Source organism: Hibiscus syriacus, unplaced genomic scaffold, assembly GCF_006381635.1.
Source record: "Hibiscus syriacus cultivar Baekdansim isolate YM2019G1 unplaced genomic scaffold, ASM638163v2 tig00111166_pilon, whole genome shotgun sequence".
Lineage (NCBI taxonomy): Eukaryota > Viridiplantae > Streptophyta > Magnoliopsida > Malvales > Malvaceae > Hibiscus > Hibiscus syriacus.
Window position 1 is genome coordinate 1,577,112 of NW_024063008.1, and position 6,373 is coordinate 1,583,484.

The window sequence follows — 6,373 nt, forward strand, 5'->3', positions numbered from 1 at the left end:
CTGTTTAGTATAGAATTCTTTACATGGTATCATTCGTTATTCGTCCTGGAGAGTTCTTTGCTGCGTAACTGAAGGGCGGTTCTTGACTGAAGTTGTTGTTTCGTTCGTCTGGAGATTGCTTCAAGAAATAGCATCATGTTCACAAATAAGAAAATGAATGTGGTTCTTGATGAGACAAACTTCTTGCTATGGAAAATCCTTCTTATTGTGAGAAGTCATCGTCTAGAAAGGTTACTGACAGGTGCGATGCAACCTCCACCTGCGATGGTTACTGATGATCATGGTGTGTTAATAGCTAATGAGGCGTATGAGGACTTTTTTGCTCAGGATAGTGCTGTGGCTTCATGGCTATTATCGACCATTAGTGATCACTTGCTTCTTCAGTTTGTTGGTGCAGAAACAGCTGTTGCTGTGTGGAATACAATTTTACAATTTTTTGCCAATCGATCCACAACATTTGTTATGAATCTACACTATAAGTTGTAGTCTCTTAGGAATGGGGATGACATCATGAGGATGTTTCTTACCAGGGTTAAGTAAGTGTGTGATGCTTTGGCATCTTGTGGTAGTCCAGTTCCTGTTGTGGAACATATTGCCAACATTATCAAAGGACTTCCAAGAGATTATCAACCGTTCATGGTTGTTATAACATCCAATGGTGAGTCTCTTCCCTTAGATAAAGTCTATACTATGCTGGTTGATGTTGAAACGCAACTGGATGGGTTTGTTGCTCAAGAAGAAAATGTTATTGCGAGTGTTCATATTACTCGTGGTACGATAAGCAGTGCTGGTGATGATAGTCGTAATCCAGCATATCGTTTTCACTCTAGTGGTCGTTCTATAGGACGTGGTCTAGGGAGGCCACATGTTCAATTCCAACTTTGTGGAAAGATTGGGCATCTTGTTAATCGATGTTGACATTGGTTCGATGAAACGTTCACTGATGTTGGTCAGTTTCGTCCTAAGCAAGGTTCAGCTAGTGCCAACTTTACAGTTGTGGAAAATTCCAAGTTGTGATTGTTGTCACACTAAGAAGCGTAGGACAACTCAGGCAGATGAATTACCTTTTGCTCATGTTAAATTGGCGACTAGTTTGAGTCAATGGGTAATTGATTCAGGTGCTACGCATCATGTTACGCCTGAATCCAAGAACATCACTCAATAGGCTGAGCATTTTGGTCCATGTAATCTAGTTGTGGGTAATGGTATTTCATTAGAAGTTAATATGGTTGGTAGTGTTATTTTACCTTCATCCTCTCGTCAGTTGTTTTTGAATGATCTTCTGCATGTACCTGGTGTAACAAACAACTTGCTTTTGGTTTTAAAGTGTGTTAGGGACAATTGAGTTTACTTTGAGCTTCATGCACATGGGTTTTATGTTCGTGATAGTTCTACGGGTGAAGTGTTACTTTCAGGGAAGATTAAAGACGGTATGTATGTGTTTTCAGAGTTTGGCTCGTTAGGTGTTTGTGAAAATGCTCAAGATAATCTTGCTGATGTTAGTGGCCCTAGTCTATATGATCTCTGGCATAGGAGATTAGGTCATGCCAGTTATAATATTGTAGTCCATTGATGTATCGATTTCTTCAATTGTTAATGAAAAGTGTGATGTATGTTGTATTGGAAAGAGTCATAAGTTGCCATTTTCTCATTATACTTCTGTTTATTATGTTTCTTTTGAGTTAGTGTTCACTGATATTTGGGGTTTTACTCATGTTTTCTCCAAAGGGTTTAAGTATTATTTGACATTCGTTGATGCATATTCAAGACATACATCGATCTATTTTTTGCAAAACAAGGCTCAACCTATCATGGTGTTTCGATTGTTTTAAAAATTAGTATTGAATCAGTTTGGTGTTTCCATTAAAGTAATTCAAAGTGACTGTGGTGGAGAATACAAGATGTTGTCTCAAGTTTTGCTACAATATAGGATTAATCATAGGTGTTGGGATTTGCAGAAGCTCGAATAGACAATAGAAAGAGTTTTCCAAGAGGGGTTGAATCGGTTTTTGTGTTTAGGAAGTAAGGAGATTAAAAGATAAGACAATGAACACATATATTTATAGTGGTTCGACTTCTCAACCAAGTCTACATCCACTACCTTAGCTCCTCACCAAGGATTTTCTAATAAATTCACTAACTTGTTATTTCTTTTTATAGGATCAAGAGATAACCTTTATAACTCCCTAGTTTTTCAATGGCTAAACTAGAACCAATCCCCTTTTCACAAGAAAAAAAAATGTAAACAAGAAAACCTCTCTAATGTAGGTGTTTATAAATTAAAGCTCACAAGAACAAAATATTTACAAGAGAATAGAAAATAAGAATGAAAAATTCTTCTCTTGTGTTTGAATGCTTGGATAGGTGTTCTCTATCTTCTTCAAGTGTCCTCAACTTGTTTTTATAGGTTGGAATGAGTTTGTGGTCGTTTCTAGCCGTTGGGATTCATTTTATGCAAAATAAAACTGCCCATAACATGGAGTATTGATACTCCTTTAATGAGTATCGGTACTACCTTTGTAATATTTGAATTTATGACCATTAGGCTTGATAGTATCGATACTACTGTTCATGGTATCGATACTACTCATGCAGTATCGATACTACTCATGCAGTATCGATACCTATTTTGCATTCTGGAATTTTTTAGCATTGGCATTGTTTATAGTATCGATACTACTGTTCATGGTATCGATACTACTGTTCACACAGTATCGATACTATTCATACATTACGGTACTATTCATACAGTACGGTACTATTCATACAGTACAGTACTATTCATAAAAAAATTTGTGCTCAATTCCAAATTAAATGGACTTTGAATTATTTTTGAAAACTTTAAAAACTTTGAATAAATTCAATTCAAGTCCAAAAATATTTTGTCATAAATTGTTTTATCAAAACATAGTTCAACAATAGGCTTTCATGCCCTCACACCTCTGAGCAGAATGGAGTTGTGGAGAGGAATCACATATATATCATTAAGATGGCCTTAGTCTTGTTAGCTCAAGTGTCTATGCCTGTGCAATATTGGTTTTATGTTGACATGAATGTTGTTTATACTATTAGTAGGTTACCAACAAAATTTTGGATGGTGTGTCACTATGTGAGAAGCTGTTTGGGAAGAAACCATATTATGTTTCGATGAAACTATTTGGGTGCAAGTGTTTTCCCTATTTGAGACTGTTTCAAACCCATAAACTTGAGTTTGGGTTATAGCTCGCAACACAAAGGATATCTTTTTCTTGCATCGAGTGAGAGGATTTATGTATATCGCCATGTGGTGTTTGATGAGTTTGTGTTTCCATTTGCAGATCTAGCTAACAAGTCTTCTACAACAGGTGCAGGTGGGACGTTTGGAGTAGAGTCAACTAATCTAGAGATTGTAACTGATGTTCAGCAGTTACGAGCAGTGACAGACACTTTGGAGACTGCTGGTGAACTACATGATTATATGCAGGGTGTTTCAGGAAGTGGAACACTAGAAGTAACTGATTATTTTGTTCCTATAGTAAGTTTTGATGAGGTAGTGGTCCCTGATGATCAAATTGATGTGCACACTGGTGATGATGTTGTGCAAGAACCTTTGTTATCTAACACTAATGATGATGATGTGCAAGAATCCTTGGTATCTACTGCACCTGCTGTGAATACTCATCATATGCTTACGAGGAGCAAGTGTGGTGTTTTCAGACCTAAGTTGTATGTAATGTCCTCAGAAATAGTGGAACCAACCATTGTGTATGATGCATTGAAGTCTCCCAACTGGAAAACAACAGTGTATTGATGAGTTGCAACATAATGGTACATGGACTGTGATGAAGCTACCACTTGGGAGATCAGTTGTAGGATGCAAGTGGTTGTTCAGACTGAAGACTAATCCAAATGAGTCGATTCAACGATACAAAGCTCGATTGGTTACCAAAGGTTACTCACAAGTGGCAAGGTAGGATTTCACCGAGACCTTCAGTTCATTAATTAAATTTCCTACAATTCATGTGGTCTTATCATTGGCTGTGACAAGACGGTGGCATCTGTCAAATTGACATAAACAATGTGTTTTTAAATGGAGAGCTACATGATGATGTGTACATGTAGCACCCACAAGGGTTTGAGCAGTATGCTAAAAATGGCAGCCAGCCTGTGTGCAAGTTGAACAAGGCGTTTTATTAACTTTTAACAAGCGCTTAGGAACTGGCAAGCATGGTTGAAACAATGTCTGCTTCAGCTTGGGTTTGCTGAGTCTAGGGCTGATACATCGTTGTTCATTCGCAATAACAATGGTGTTTATACGTATATGTTAGTTTATGTTGATGATATTGTGGTTACTGGCGGTTTAAACATTGAGATTGATGATGTGGTTCTCCAGTTAAGTCTTGTATTCTCATTAAAAGATCTAGGAGATCTTGGCTACTTTCTTGGTATTAAGATCGAAAGGTGTGGAGGATCGTTAGTGCTAAGTCAACGCAAGTTTGTCCTTGAGTTGTTGACAAAAAGGGGTATGGATAAAGCCAGTTATGTGGTAACACCTATGGTTCTGGGCAAGTTACAGTCTGATGTGGGTGACCTGCTGTGTGATGCAAGGGAATATCGTAGCATCGTTGGAGCGTTGTTGTATGCATGTCATACTTTACCTAATATCACCTATAGTGTGAATCAAGTAGCTCAGTACATGCATGCACCACGTCAGGGTCATTTGGTTGCTATCAAAAGAATTCTTTACAGGTTGAAGTTGACGTCACCGCGATTGATTAAGATGACACTCATTTGTTATTCTGTTGATGGTCTTTTAATAGTTTAATCATCTATTGTGATATGTAATTATATGTGATTCTAATTCTAAACTTTCATTGTTGTTTTTGATTTTTTTTCTTTCTTAATAAAATTAATTACTCTATTTAGGTAAAATAAAATAAAAATGTGTTATCTTTAAAAATATAAAAATAAATTATAAAATTATAGAAAATAACATTTCTCTGCCAACTTTCTAATTATTGTCTTAATCTTGAATATGTTGAACTTAAAGATCATCGTCCAATAATACACAGTAAATCAATTGGTGTCAATATTATCTCTGATCTTAAATAAGATCGTCGTGAGAAAATACTCAACAAACATATTGATGTCATTGCTTTTGCACATGTCTCTTTTAATATGTTTCATTCATGTACAGTCGAACCAAATTGGGTTTACATATATAAATATCGAACATGCGATGCATGGTGACATTATACATAACGAACACGGTTATAAGAAATACGACAAAAGAACTGTTGCATGCTCTAGAATTATGAAGTGGAAAAAACTATATACTTTGGCATGCCAACTTCAGCCACATCTGCAATTACACACATGTTCGTTTCATGCGGTTGAGAAAGAAAAGTGAAGAAGAAGAAGAAGAAGAAGAAGAAACGAATGCCTTCTCTTTTGCATTCCAAGAATAATGCTCTTCTTAGTATGTCAACTTCAGATGAAAAGACAAATTAGGCAATGCCTGCATTTTAATTTCTTAGGTATACCTTTTCTTTTATTTTCACAATTAACAAGATTGATTAAAACATTTTTTTAGTCATTATGACGATATTGCTAGCAAAATAAGTGAGCATTTACGTCAGGTATTCGATTATTTAATGCGTCTAGTAATTGTTTTGGATAGTCTGCCGTGGGTTTAGTAGATTACTTTGCCTTTTTTGTTTAAGGCAACGGTTAGAAGATATAGGGGTGTACTACTTATTAGGGCACAATCTCCATGGCATTAGCTTCTTCCTTTCCTGGAAACCTGGCTAAGGTTTTTAGATCATTTTGGGGATTTGGGTTTATTTCAAACTAAACCAGCATGAGAGTAATGTATCCGCCTCTCTCTAGGATTTGATATTCTACCATATATATCTCGTTAATTATGTGTTCGATATAAAATCAAATAATTGAAATGTCGTTATGACAGTACTTGTTATAAAATCATTATTTTCTTTTCAGATGACATATCTGATAAAATATTTTTAAGACCTGAATTTGATAGGAAAAAATTCAGATTCTTATGGAGATGAAACATCATCTTCATGGAAATGAATTAGGGACCACAAACAATTGGAAACGATAATTCTTATGGGGGGAATTGTCTTAATCCCCAACCAAATTGTATTGGCTAAATTAATTTGTCCTTATAGAAAAGGAATAAATATATGTAGATGATCCCCAATGAAACATCTTATTTTGTAAGTTCAACTAAAACAAGAACCACAAACAACTCAATCAATTAGGCTTGGAATATATAGATAGGAAGGCCTACCAAACAGACATATAATAGGTTAAAAGCTTTTGCAATTAAATAGATTCCACCCAAAAGAGGAAATAGATAATGTGTAACCCT